Genomic DNA, 16350 nt, shown 5'->3' on the forward strand with positions numbered 1-16350 from the left:
ACATTTTAGAAAACAAGTAGTATTGATACTACCATGGAAGTATTTATACTGCTCTTACTTTTGGCATCGATACTGTAAGAATAATATCGATATTGTTCATGCAGTATCAATATTGTAAGAAAATATTGATACTAATTACCCAAAAATAATTTCTTGTTCAAATTCAAGTTTTATAGATTTTGAATTATTTTTGAAAACTTTGAATAAATTCAATCAAGTCCAAAAACATTTTGCCCTTAAATGTTTTATATTGAAATAAGTTCAACAAAGTGATAATCATCATGGTAGTACGAGCCGAAGCTCAAAGTCATCTTATCAATTATGTCAGAATCGATAGAGCTCTATAGGGATCATATCAAGGTTATTAAACCTTCTAATGAGTTAAGCTTTGATAATAATTGTTAAGATTTTTAAGGCTCTATGAATCAATCAAAAATATGCTAAGAAGGACTAAATTGCATTTTGAAAAAATTTAGGTGTGGAAGTTAAAATATATACAAAAAGGCATGAATATTTAGAGTGGTTCAACTTCCTAAATGAAGTCTACATTCACTAACTTAGCTCCACAGTAAGGATTTCTAACAAATTCATTAATTTGTTCTTTCTTTTTCTATGCTCGAGTAAAATTTAAACATTCCTATATTTTCAAAGGCTAAGATAGAACCACTCCCCATTTACAAATGATACAAAGATGTAACCAAGAAAACCTGTAAAGGTAGGTGTTTACAAGAATTAAGCTCACAAGAAATAATTACAAAGGTTAACAATGAGTTGGAAAACACGATGTTCAATAGAAAATAGAAAATAAAGAGTAAAAGGGCTTTACTCTTGATATAGATTGCTTGGATAGGTTTTTTAGCATTCTTGATGTGTCATTGACTTGATTTTATAATTTGGAATGTGTTTTGATCGTTTCCAGCCATTGGAGACTTATTTTTATGCAAAATAAAACTATTTAGAATGGAGAGTATCGATACTACATTTTGGAGTATTGGTATTTCCTTTATAATATATAAAAAACCTAGCCATTAATAACCATTGGGTTTGACCAGTATCAATACTTGGGTTTCACAGTATCAATATTGTAACACCCATAACCCGTATAATTATACCTATACAGATTATAGATGTCACTTGAATTTCGAAAACCATTTTCAATTCAAACCGTGATTTAAAATTTATTCTCTTTAAAATGATAATTGATATTATAAAAATATCATATCATATCATATAAATCATGTTTCATTGTAACCAATTTAATTCGAAAGATTTTTTTATGAATAGTGAACAGTACCCGTGAACAGTAATGATGAACAATACCCCGTGAACAGTGGGGGAATCGGTACCCTGTAGGGGGTATCGGTACCCCAAATGCATTTTGGAAAAATTTACTTAAAACATTTACTATTCACTTCTACAGTAACTGCTACAGTAAGCTACAGTAACTTCTACAGTACTTTCGAAAATACATATAAATTCATAAAAATTAACCTTTCATCACTATAAAAATTTCCAAAATTTATTCAACAAATAATTTGAACATTTTCAAATTACATGCCACTATCTAAAATCAAATTCCATCGTAGGATATCTTACTGATGTTAAAATATACCTATCGATGCTTGATGTCGTTCTTAACTCTTTATTCTTATTCTTTGCTTTTTACCTACGCGTGAAAATCATCACATGCTAAGTATAAACTTAGTGAGGCAATTAAAACAATAAACATTGCAATACAATTCATGCATGATTTTCAATGTCAAAATCAAATTTCCATAAAATCATTTTACTAATATATCCAATATTTTACCATGATCAATATAATATAAAATCGTTTACCATTTATCCCATAAGCTCGTTAGCTTATTTTACCAATATACTTACCATTTGTTCCATAAGCTCGTAAGCTTATTTTACCAATACACTTGCCATTATTCCATAACCATATACCATAGACAATAACCATAAACAATAGACAATAGCCCAATATACAACCCTGAGGACCCTGGGTACACGAGTCAAATATAAGCACCGTAATGCTATCCCAAGTATGACACATAAGGTTGTGTCCACCATCTGTACTAGGTATTCTTTAGTACAGTCCCGAATATGACACATAAGGTCGTGCCCACCATATACACTAGGTATCCTTTAGTGTATTCCCGAATATGCAGCCTGCTGCTGGACTCTATGGCATGCCAACTATATCATGTCCCTCAATAACTGAATTGGACATACAGTCTATTTTATTTGATACATCCATGGCACGTGGGGGCGCGTGCAGATGCCTAGGAAGTCAAAAAAATTCCATAAAATTTTCTAAAATTATTTTAATGGATTTTGAGACACTTACCAAGCTCAGTTCACAATTTTGAAGAGAACTCAATTTTAAAACATCTAAAACTTTAACTTTCTCACCTCTCACTCGCCGACGACGACAGAGACAAGAAGGACACCGGTGGACTCGAAACGATGCAAGGAACACGATGGTCTAAGAGGTGTAAAAAACAAGTGGATGGATCCATCGAAATTGACAGAAAACTAACAGTAATCGAGTTAAAACCGATGAAACTTCCGGTTGAGATTTACGACGAACGATGTCGATTGACGTCGGGATAGAGATTGGGTTTTGTTATTCGATCAATGGTGAATCTATTGGTGGTTTTGGATCGACGAACAATGGTCGAACAGTGGAGAAATTGAAGCTTAAAAGGGGGTTAACGAGGGAGAGAAAATGGGAAAAGCAATCTGGAAAATTGATTGCACGGGAGAGGAGAATTTATTTTTCAACATATAAGAAAAATGGGTAAATTTAGGATTGGGTCCCTGAATTGCCCTCACTTTTTAAAACTGACTACAAGTTTTGGAAACTTATAATTTGACCCCTAAATTGGGGTGTTACAATTCTCCCCTCCTTAAAAGAATTTCTTCCTCGAAATTCATTCATGTCACATAATTGCAGAAATGAAACTTTCATCAGTTCTTTCATATCTTCATGTAATTTTTACAAAAGTATTGGTCATCTATTAATCTTTAACCAGTTGAGTATACATTTTCATCAGAACTCTTCCTCATTCCAATAAAAGAATCAGAACATACTTATCCTTGTGGAATCAATTCAACCTTGGTTACGAGAATAGATTCATAGAGTTGTAACATATCCCAGTTTCATTTCAGGAGTCATATCAAAAATTTTTAGATGAGTAACTCTAACATGACTCGTGAGGTACTTTACAGAATTTGAATACACATTATTATTATTCGTTTCTACATAGGTTGATACGTAACAGATATAAAACATAAGTTAGCTTGTTACAGAGAGGGACTCAACCTTGAAGTTTCGACTCAGAGAGGTACGATTGTAGTCTATGGGCATGTACTGATCATACATCTTTTGAAATTCGATCGATCGGTCTATCTTGAAAATTTTAACTCAACCTGGCTCTGATACCACTAAATGTAACCCCTTAAGATTGATGTAGGTAACCCGATCCGATCCGGTGTGTCACATTAGGGCCACTAGAGCGACCCACCATAAAAATAGCAGAAAATTTAAAACTTTTATCAAAACATCATAAAATGATTTATGAATACAAAATAAAATTTATCAGTACTCAGAAATAAAACATATTTTCAGACTCATATATATATAACAAAATATAGCCTACATGCCCCTTAATCACATGTATCATACTCTGCAAGTAACGCGGGAAGAACTCCTTTACTGATGTCGATAGATGCACTGGTACGATTCTTTTAACCTGAAAGGTGAGTAACAGAGTGAGCTTTGAGAAGCTCAGTAATACAATACTACCAGTTGATGCTACAGGACATGCAGATAAATGGAAAGCCATATAATTTCCTTGTTGAATCTAATGTATAACGGTTTTCGGGATAATCTAGGGTTCTACTATTAATTCATCGAGTAAAAGCCATGAAGATCTTAGTTCATAGGAAGCATTCATAGTATCACATTTTCAGGAGATCGAATAGGATGTCTAGTGTGTTCCAATTAAAACCAGTGAGAAGATATAAATCTTTTAAAATCATAGCGGAAGCCTTCAACCAAACTTCATTATGCAGTTCCCCATAATTACGTCAATGGGGCTTACCCTAAGAACATAGCAAAGGGAGCCAACCTAAGATATGCCTTGGGGCCTACAGGCCTACCCAAGGGTATTCTTAGGTACGTAAGGTCTTACCAGCTGGATCAAGGTTGTGCTTCCATACTCTAGAATCATATCCATATAAAAATCTAGTAAAAAGCAGTTTTAACCATAATTCGTAATAACTGGATCATGATCTAGTAAATCTCATCAGCGTAACCATGAAGTAAACCATATAAATGCCCTCCACCCGTACGCTATAAGTAGTCCCATGATTAACTTAAGAGGAATGCATTGGGGCCTGAAAGCCTACCCAAAGGTCACCTTAAGTCCGTAAGAATTTACCAACTTGATCAGAGTTGTACCTCCATACTCTAGTCTACCCAAATAATATCCCAATAGAACAGTTCGGGTTTAACCCATGAAAACAGAAAATCATAGTTTATAAACCAATAAATTATATGATTCCATAAATCAGGAACAATTCATATTTTCCAGTGAAAACAGGAAACCCGATAACACATTTCAGGTACCATAATTCATAAATCAGTAAATTTCATAATTCCATAAATCATGAATAATTCATAGTTTTCGATGAAAACCAAAATCAGATATCACATACCATGTTGCTACGGTTCCTAAACTAGTAAATCAATACTTTTGTTAAAACTCATTTCAAAACATATAAAATTGTCATGTAGTGCATGTGGAACACACTAGAGATCCGAGTATTTCTTTGAGACACTAGGTAGTTATCAGAATGGATAATATGAAACTGATGTAATTTGATCGGATTCTAGGAACGAGGTCTTATTGAAGTGAATCGATTACTAACTGATCGAATCAGACATTTAAGATTTATACTTTAGAATCTCATTATGATTCATGTACATCAGGAAAATGTTCAGGAATCTTTATATAGAATAATTCTAGATTCAGATTTATTGAGACTGATTCTATTACCCAACAATAAGAGGTATTCAAGATTAGGCTTTGAATTAATAGGATTTTAGTCCAATTGAACCAAATGGGGGTATTTAGGATCCTTTGCATCTGAGATACTTGCATGTTCAGATATGACTGGAGTGATTTGAGCTGATAAGGGAGAAACGAAGATTTAAAACATTTACCATTTATGTTAATCGATCGGATTATCGAATAACTCCCAGAACTGAATGTCTGTTGACTAGTCAATTCCTTGCCCTTCCAGGGTATTCACTCTTTAATACCAAAATTTATTATCCATAGATCCTCTTCAGAATCATCACTGAATAAATCGTAAGGGAACAGACAGATATTCCAATGGTCTTTATTTAATTTCCACGCTTCCACGATATCATGAAATACTGATGTGCTTGATTTGTAGTTCACGACCCATAAGGACATTACATCATGTATGTTCATTAGCATTCTCATACTCATCCAAATCACTTATTTAATCTTCAGTCATTGAGCTTAGTTTAATTTGGTATTCGTGGTCGATTTGTCTAACGAATATCCACTTCTTAGTACCGAATGCTCTCTAGAGTTGAGCTGAATATTTCCATAATTATCCTCGATTCCAAACTTGACGAGATGAACAAGCATTCAAGTGGTACCTATGTCATTCAGGTACTGATATAGCACTATGATTGGTTTACCGACTTAAGCTGTGTTCTATAACTTTTAAGAGCAGTACAACATCCATGTTTGTTTGGATTCTTTAATTAATCTAAGATATTTACTTATTATAAGTCATAAGGGTATTTTGGTCATTTTGGTGCTCAACGTTATTTCTGTCGTTTCATAGCTTGAGGATATTCAATCGTTCCTGGGCTTGGTAATATTCTTGGGTCATTTACTATCCAATGGCATTTTAGTCATTTTCCAGTTCAAAGTATTTCAATCCTTTATTTTCGTCTACTCTTATTATTTAATTCAAACTTATCCTCTATTTCAGACCTTACAAACAATTCTAACAAAAGAGCACCCTCGATAAATTATTCTTCAAGTATTTACTCATAACTCACAGATTTACGGATTATCAGGAATTTTCTGTATAAACTTGTGAACTTAACGATGAAATTAGTAATTCATTGATTTAGGCATGACTTTTTGGGTACTTTTCCATTCAGGGTCAATTCGAGCTACTTTTCCTCTCAAGGGTAATTTCGTAATTTACCTAATCGAAGTATTCCCATAATTTCTCATCCAAGTACATTTGACATTTAACCTTTAATGAGATAAATTATAATTGATAGATCCAAGAGTTGATTGTTTTATCCCTTAATCACAGAAATTATACTTTAATTCTAACGGTCCTCTAGTTTCTTATTTAAATCATCTGAGCCATATTCAGTTACCAAATTTTTAGCACATTCGGATTGAGTATAGGAATATTTAACTAGCCAGATGCAACCAAACATTTTTATTCATACATTTACTAATACCAACATGATCTATAAAGCATGAAAAGGTAGTAATGTATTACCTCGATTTTCGTGCCATACTGATCAACCATTTAAACTAATTTGAATGCCCTCTATCTTGAAATCAACTTCCAATCATTCCTCGGTTACATATCAACAGAAATTTCATAAAAAATAAGCTTAATTGTGAAAACGGATCGAATCGAGTGATAAATCAGTGAAAAACAGCTTACCGGGTTTGAATTTGGCAAAACGGACTGAGGATGTCGAAAAACGTCAGGATAGGTATACCCTAAAAAAGTCAACGGTCGGTCAACGGCTGGTCAACGGTCTGATCAACGGTGATCAACGCCGGTCAACGATTAACTGCTCGACGGCTTAACTCGGCTTGGTCTAGACCGATCCAGTCGGTCAGCCGGTTCCCCATACTGCCAGACGAAGCCCACTCGCAGGAGGTAGCACTTGGGGGCGCGTGCGGAGGCCTAGGAAGTCAAAAAAATTCCATAAAAATTTCTAAAATTATTTTAAGGGATTTTGAGACTATTACCAAGTTGGGTTCACAATTTTGAACGGTGGAGAGCTCGATTTTAAAAAATCAGAAACTTAACTTCCTCACCCCCTCATGCGTCGGTGACAACGGAGACTAGAAGGACACCGGTGGACTCGGAACGATGCAAGGAACACGATGGTGCGGGAGGTGTCGAAAACGAGTGGTCAGACCGACCGAAATCGACAAAAAACCAACGACGATCGAGTTAAAACCGATGAAGCTTCTGGTTGATATTTACGACGAACAATGCCGATTCACGTCAGGATAGAGGTCGGGTTTTGTTCTTCAATCAATGGTGAATATATTGGTGGTTTCGGATCGACAAACAGTGGTTGAACGGTGAAGAAATCGAAGCTTAAAAGGGGGTTAACGAGGGAGAGGAAAATCTGGAAAACTGATTACACGGGAGAGGGGAATTTATTTTTCAACATATAAGAAAAATGGGTAAATTCAGAACTGGTACCCTGAATTACCCCGACTTTCTAAAACTAAATATATGTTTTGGAAACTTATAATTTGACCCTAAATTAGGGTGTTACGGTAGCAGTTGGTACCTATAACACACAAAATCCCTTGAATTGCATACTTTTGATGGATTCGAAATTAGTTCCAGTGAAGTACAATGATCTATGCTCACAACTACTGTACTTGTTGGAAGCTCAGGCAACGATTTCAGCCCGCGACAATTCATCAATTTAAGAACTTCAAGCTTGGAAAGTCGAGTAAGAGAATCAGGTAGGCTAATGAAATTATTACTGCTGAGATCGAGTATTACCAAAGAGGGTAGACGAGAAATATCAATAGTAATATCTCCTTCACAAAGATTACAGTCCCTTAGTTTCAGTTTTTTCAATGAACTCAAACCCGACAATGAAGGCAACATCAGAGCCATTGAATTTGTCTTTCCTCTTTGGATCCTTTTGAAGAGAGAAGGCAGATATTTTTGAAACTTAGATGAAGATCCCTTGTGGGAAAGAAAACTTTAAGATTTTTAAGTCGAAAAATGCAGGACGGAGGTTTTGTTATGGCCATTTCACTCAAGTCGAGCTCTTCCAAAGACTTTGCTAGCTGCAAAAGCTCTGGCAAAAATCCAACTCTATAACAACCAGAAAGATCAAGAGTTTTTAGACAATCCATTTTGCAATCAATCTCTGGAAACCAAAAAAGATTTGAGCAACCCGAAAGAATGAATGTATGATGAGATTCCATTCCAATTTTGGTTGGAAGATTCCTAAGACTTTTGCAGCCACTCAAGTTCAAATATTTAAGCTTCTTAAGCTCTCCCATGGATGGATGAACACCAACTATTTTTGTACAACCTGGGGCCATTGTGAAGTCCGGAGTCTTGATCAGGTTCGGGGACCCTCCGAGGTTTAACACTTTCAGGTTGTACAAGGGCTGTTGAAAACAATAATAAATTAGAGAGAAACGAGAAACTCTAAGAAAGCTGATTCTTGTTATTTTTGTCTCTATCATAATCAAATTTTAATCATTCATCTTAAAAATAGAATTAATTCTTACTCTGGTTCCCTTCCATAGTTGTTTAACGTGACTGTATTGTAACAGAAGTGCAACAAGGTTGTCCGGTTGAAAGCCATAGAGCAGAGATCTTAAAGGACATCCTTTCCAATCTAAAAGCCGTAGCTCATTAGAAAGATATTTGAGACCATCACAATTTGAGAGGCAAAGAACTTTGAGCAATCTCAATCTTTTCATCTTCGAGAAGGCATCGACATTCAAATTGAGTGTCTTGTTCGATTCCCTGATAACCATGAGAAAAACAAAAACTGAGCTTCAAACTACGCAAAAGAAAATCCAATACCTAAAAGCTATGTTGCTCCATTACTGTGTTTTCAATAATCCGTGTTTGATACTTGTATCTGACGCATATTCGAATAAGAGTATTGGTATATGATATTTTAAGAAGTCCATGGAAAAACATTAAAATCAATGCACATGTAAAACACATATCTATATCTAACCCTTAAATCTGAGTTCAAATTACCTAAGCTAACAAACTGGAATTATTTTGCGCCCTAACACACATTGTTACTAGTCCAAATGATGACATATTAGTAAAACTCAAATCAGTTGGATTTATTTTTAAAAGCTTTTGACGATATGTTATGGACTACACTGAAACATACACTGATAAACGCGTACAAATGTTTTCCTACCTTTGATTGTCGATGATCATGGCTTCAATCACTTCCGTGGCCTACAGGTAATCAAGAACAGAGTATAAGAAGACAGAATGAATAGTTTAAATTGCATCATAAAACTTTTGATAATTAACTACAAATATTTTCCAATTAAAACATTTGATGGGAATATAGTAAATAAATCACTTTAAACAAATTATAACATTTTCCAATGAGTGATGTACTGAAATTATATACTTATTCAAATCCTTATTAACATTATTAATTAACTAAAAATATTTTAAATGACATAGTTTTGCAATATAATGAATAAATATATTCCTCCTACTCGATCAAATATTCAAAATATTATGTATATTTGTACATATGAAGACTTGGTTTTATTGAATGACTTACAGATTTTTTTGTTAGAACATGTTGGATGTCCCTTTCATCCCACAATCTGCAACCTGGAAAGGTTCATCAATAGATTTTTCCTAAACAATTTTTCTTCCCATTTCTTGTAGCAAGTCATGCATCCACAATTTGTTCTTTCCATCAACGGCCACTAGTGATTTCTTAACGAGAACATCGATTCCAATATCTGGGAAAAACTCACAACCATCCAACACTTTGGTTACAAAATCTTTCTCCTCCCCCTTGAAGAAGCATGCGATATCAAAAAATATATTCTTTTCCCTTTCTTCCAATCCATCAAAACTGATTCGAAGTCTATCAAGAATTTCTTTGTTGGAGTCTTGTTTAAGTCTTTCAATTGCACTTCTCCATTGAGTTGCATCTCTACCACACAAAAAAGAACCCAACACTTCAAGAGCTAAGGGAAGACCACCAGCGTAATGTACAACATGTTTAGAAAGCTTAATGAAAACACCTTCTAATATTGTCTCACTATCGAAAGCTTTCAAATTAAAAAGCCGATCACTGGGGCTCAATGTCGTAGGCTTATACACATAATCGGCTCGATAAGATCGGAGCAGATGTTCATCTCTTGTTGTTACAATGATCCTACTGCCTGAACCAAATCACGCCTTCCAACCAAGTGTTCCAAGTGTTTTCTGTTATCAACATCATCGATAACAACAAGAACCTTTTTGTGAGACAACCTATGACTGATGATTGCATTTCCTTCATCAACATTGAATATATTGAATCCTCCTTCAGACAAGGTATGAGAAAGAAGTTGTTTCTGTAAAGAAACAAGTCCCAATTTGTTTGAAACTTCTCGAACATCAGCAAGAAATCTTTTTCCGTCAAAATGAGATGACATTTGGTCGTAAACAACTCTTGCAAGAGTCGTTTTACCGATGCCACCCATTCCGCATATTCCTATAATATGGGCATCATCTTCTCCAAAATCGATTTTTGAATACAACTCCTCCAAATGGGAACTAATTCCGACCAACTTATCATGAACAATTGGATATGTTTGACATAATTTTGCAGAGATTTTTTTAACAATATCTCCAATAAATTCAGATTCATGCCTACAATAGAAATTAATTTTAGTTTTTTAATTCATTTAAGAAATGAACAGATATGACCATGAAATAAATGATCTAAGAGAGAAAAGAATGAAGTACTTGTTATTCAAATGCCATCCCTTGATGTTAGAAACCTTAGTCAAAGCATTTCGCCTTCTTTGGATCATGTGTTGATCTTCCTTGTATGTCTCTTCGTTTTTGGCAAATGCTTCTCCAACTTTATCCTTTTGTTTCCTTAAATCAGACGGATCCACATCATAGAAAATTGGAAATATTTTATGAACCTTTTCCAATTTTTGTTTAACTATCTCAGCAAGCTCCTCCAAACACCAACTTGAAAAGGCGTAGGTTTTGGAGAAAACGATTACCGAGCACCATGATGTTCAAATCAAAGAAATATAGATGGCTTGATATGCAGGAAGAAACTAGGAAGAGTTCAAATATATGAGCAACAATAAATAGAAAAAAGAGATGAAATTTCCAAGAAGTTGTTTCCCTGAAGAATCCAAGAAGTTGAGACTACAATTGTTTGCTTTGCTTTCTTTTGTTCACTGTTGACTAGCCTCGAGTCGAGTGTAAAGCCCACATGGTGGACTCTACTTTAATTATAAATTACAATATAAAATTATTTTAACTTTTAGACCATTTTTTTAAAAGTTTCCCATTAATATTTAAAAGAAATTGAATCTGATAAAAAATAATATTTTCTTTCTAAATTTTAAATTTAAACAGTTACATTATAAAAATATATATTTATTGTCAATAATTAAAAAAAAATATTAGATAAATATTATTTTAAAATATTTTATGATATTTAAAATATTTGATGATATTCAAATTTGTTTTTTTACACATTAATACTTTAACCTATCTCCATATTAATACATAAATTAATCTATTTTTTCAATATTGACATTTCTTTTATAACGGTTTTATTTTTTCCAAAGATACTCAATTAAACAATTTGTTTATTTTTTCACATTTTTATGTACTTAATTTATAATCACAATTATCTAGCAATACATCGATTTATAATTTTTCTCAATTGAGCGTATTTTATTGACACTAATTGCAATCAAACTCTTAAATAATACTAAATATATATAAGAATAATATTTAACGTATGATATAAATACGGTGAAAAATTAAACCAAATGATTAAATGAATATATTAGAATTAATAGAATGTTCATCTTCAAATTTTTTCTCCTAATTTTCTCTCATTTAAATTGTTCATCCTTTTTTTATATTTATTGATTGGCGACGGTACCAATTTTAATGTTGGTTGTCGACTGTCTATATTCTTTATTATCTTTTTATTTTCTTATATTACATATTTATTTTCTTTTCTTTTTTTTTATTTTCAATAAATTTGTTTGTATGCCACGTTTTCATCTATCTTTATGGCACGTTTTATTTTTCCTTTTAATACGTCTTTCGGTCGTTTGACTGTTATGTTCACTTGTCTTTTTTAAGGGTTGATTAGACATTACCACAACTGATCAAGATGATGTTTATCTATTATATTATTGATCTTCCATGCTTTGGATCCTCGGATTGGATTTGGATATTGCGTTCGTGGATAAATTTTCAAGTCGCTCAAGTCTGATTTGCTAGTCTTTCAATAGTTTGATCCCTTATTCATCGGGGGAATGATAACTACGAGTTAATCATATTATTCTCGAGTCATCATATTCTCATGCCTTAGCATAAGATCCTGCCTCCACAAAGGAGTTTGATTTGCTTGTCTTTCAATAGTTTGATCCCTTATTCACCGAGGGGAATGATAACTACGAGTTAATCATATTATTCTCGAGTCATCAGATTCTCATGCCTTAGCATAAGATCTTGCCTCCACAAAAGGAGCCTGATTTGCTAGTCTTTCAATAGTTTGATCCCTTATTCACCGGGGGATGATAACTACGAGTTAATCATATTATTCTCGAGTCATGATATTCTCATACCTTAGCATAAGATCATGCCTCCACAAAGGAGCCTTTAAAGCCCTTCTTTTTTATCAATTCTGGATACTATTTTTAACTATATTATAGTATTAAATGTTAACGATAGATAGCTTTATTGATATCATTTAGATAATTAAGTGACTTGATTGAAAAGATTAATAAATTACATGAACCAAGCGACCTCAATGTCAAATGGTTGAAAGTTATCTTTAAATAGATAGTGTCTTATACTTACCCCATATTAATAAAAAAACTAATAAATTAATAGTCAAATTTAAATTGTCTCATAGTTAATTGATCATTCATGTAATTTATTACAGTTAATTATGCATAAGTGAAATAACTTTTAAAATCCAATTTCTTATTTGTGTTCCAAAAAATTCACAAATTATATTGTTATTTATATTCTCCATGTGATTTAATAATTAATGCAAATTAAACCGAAGATAACTTGACATACAAAGAATATCATAGATTGATTCTAGTTAGCTTAATTTTCAAGAAATTATCCTTTGAGAGCTTAACTTATGTTTTGGGTAGATGTAGAGATTTGCTTCATCTCTTGCATGAAAAGATAATGTATAAATTTGATCAATGATTTTATCTGTAAACGCAAAATAATATTTTTTTTATTTCATTAAAATCATGAAAAGAATCATATTTTTTACGCTTTTTATGTATTTACAAAATCAAACGAGAAAATGAACAGTTGATATAACACATGAAAATACTACATTACCATTTTCATTTCCAACAAAAATAGTGAAGTATAAAAAAAACTTCATCTAGGATAATTTAATTACTACTAGACAGGTTTGTTCATATACAAGTGTAATATGTGACACGTTATAGAACCCCAATTTAAGTATTCTCAAATTCTCTATTTAAGTTGGGTATCTTGGTTATTCTTCTAATGAATTATTCAATTTATATTGAATTTTATGTTTATATATACAATTAAATATAGTAGTTGGATGATCAAAACAAAAGTAGAAAAATAGATGATGTAACCCCCTCAGACCGATGCGGGTAACCCGATCTGATCTGGAGTGTCATATTAGGGCCACCGGAGCGACCCACCGTAAAAATCTCAAAAAATTTAAAACTTTTATTAAAACATGTAAACTCATAAAATGATTTATCAGTATTCAGAAATAAAACAGGTTTTTAGACTCAGATATAAAACAAAACACAATCTACATGCCCCCTAATCAAATGTATCATACTCTTCAAGCAACACCGAAAGAACACCCTTATTGATGTCGATAGTTTTACTGGTTTAAACCTTTTAACCTGAAAAGGGTGAGTAACAAAGTAAGCCTACATGCCCCCTAATCAAATGTATCATACTCTTCAAGCAACGCCGAAAGAACACCCTTACTGATGTCGATAGTTGTACTGGTTTAAACCTTTTAACCTGAAAAGGGTGAGTAACAAAGTAAGCTTTGGGAGGCTCAGTAATACAATACTACCAGTTGATGCTATAGGACATGCAGATAAATGGAAAGTCATATAATTTTTTTATTGAATCAGATGTATAATGGTTTTCGGGATAATCTGGGGTTCCACCGTTAGTTCATCGAGTATAAGCCATGAAGATCTAAGTTCATAGGAATAATTCATAGTATCACATTTTCAGGAGATCGAATAGGATGTCTAGTGTGTTCTAATCAAAACCAGTGAAAATATATAAATCTTTTAAAACCATTGTGGAGCCCTCCAACTGAACTCCATTATGCAGTTCCCCAAAATTGCATCCGTAAGACTTACCATAAGCACACAGCAAAAGGGAGCCAACCTAAGGATATTCCTTGGGGCTTATGGGTCTACCAAAGGGTATCTTTAGGTCCGTAAGGACTAACCAACTGGATCAGAGTTGTGCCTCCATACTCCATAATCCTACCCATATAAAAATCCAGTATAAATCAATTTTAGCCGAAAATCGTAATACTTGGATCATGATCCAATAATAAGTCATAACCGTGATAATGAAATAAATCGTATAACTGATCTCCACCTGTACACCATAAGTAGTTCTATGATTAACCCAAGGGAGTGCCTTGGGGCCTGATAGCCTACCCAAGGATCACCTTAGGTCCGTAAGAAATTACCAGCTTGATCAGAGATGTATCTCCAGTCTACCCATTTAATATCCCAATAAAACAGTTCGAGTATAACCAATGAAACTTAAAACCATAGTTCATAAACCAGTAGTTACCACGATTCCATAAATCATGAAAAAATCAATTTTTTTGTGAAAACCATAATCGGAGTTCACATACCATGTTGCCATGGTTCATAAACCAGTAAATCAATACTTTAATTAAAACTCATTTTAAAACATATAAAACCGTCATGTAGTACATATGGAACACACTAGAGGATACAAGTATTTTGTAGAGGCATTTTGTAGTTATCAGTATGGACAACATGAAACTTGTGCAATTTGATCGGATTCCAGGAATGAGGTCATATTGAAGAAAATCGATTACTAACTGATCTAATCAGACATTTAAGGTTGATACTTTAGAATCCCACTATGTTTCATGTGTATCGTGAAAGTGTTTAGGTATGACCAGAGTGATTTGAGCTGATAAAGGAGAAACAAACATTTAGGGCACTTACTATCCATGTCAATCGATCGGATTATCGAACAACTCGGTCTGACAACTCCCAGAACTGATACCTGTCGACTAGTTAATTCATTATCCTTCCATGTATTCATTCTTTAATACCAACAATTCTTGTCCATAAATCATCTTCAGAATCATCGTTGAATATCTCTTAAGGAAGCAAATATATATCCCAATAATCTTTATTTCCTTTCCATATTGCTACAATATCAAGAATTATAGACGTATTTAATTCATGGTTCATAACCCACAGGGACCGTACATCATACAAGTTCATTGGTGTTCCCAGACTCATTCAATCACTTACTAAATTATCAGTCATTAAGTTTACTTAGTTCATTTAGTAGTCAAATCTATCCTAGTTACTTCAGAGTCTTCCCGAGTAATTCAGATGCTTCTGAGTTTCAGATACATGTTGTATTTCCGTTCAATTCACTTTGGTCATATAATAAAGTAATTTTGGTTTACGTGGTTGATTTATCTCACGAATATCCACTTCTTAATATCGAATGCTCTCTAGCGTTGAGCTGAGCTGAGTACTTCTAGAATTATCATCGATCCATAATTGAGGAGACGAACAAGGATTCAAGTGGTATATATGTCATTTAGGTACTAATATAGCACTAGCATTGATTGACCGACTTAATCTGTGTTCCATAACTTTTAATAGCAGTACAACATCCATGTTTATTTGAATTTCTTAATTAATCCAAGACATTTACTTATTCCAGGCCATAAGGGTATTTTGGCAATTTTGGTGCTCAATATTAATTCAGACCTTTTTTAGCTTGAGGATATCCAATCATTCCTGAGCTTGGGGATATTCTTGATTCATTTCCATTTCAAGGGTATTTTTGGTCATTTTATAGATCTATGGTTTTTCAATTCTTTCATTATGTCCGATCTTATTATTTAATTCAACTTATCATCTATTTCATTCATTTCGAACAATTCTAACAAAAGAGCACTCTCAATAAATTATTCTTTAGGTATTTACTCATAACTTGGAGATTTTCGGGTCAAGTGCCTTTTCAGATGTTACAAAC

The 16350-nt window shown here is 33.3% G+C and overlaps 2 pseudogenes; both read right to left on the reverse strand.

Moving 5' to 3' along the window:
• Window positions 1-8731: 8731 nt before the first annotated feature.
• Window positions 8732-16350, reverse strand: part of LOC120146592 — a 63920-nt pseudogene continuing 56301 nt past the window's right edge.
• On the reverse strand, window positions 9674-11085 carry LOC120147375 (annotated as a pseudogene).

This window comes from Hibiscus syriacus, unplaced genomic scaffold (assembly GCF_006381635.1).
Source record: "Hibiscus syriacus cultivar Baekdansim isolate YM2019G1 unplaced genomic scaffold, ASM638163v2 tig00002511_pilon, whole genome shotgun sequence".
In the NCBI taxonomy this organism is placed as follows: domain Eukaryota; kingdom Viridiplantae; phylum Streptophyta; class Magnoliopsida; order Malvales; family Malvaceae; genus Hibiscus; species Hibiscus syriacus.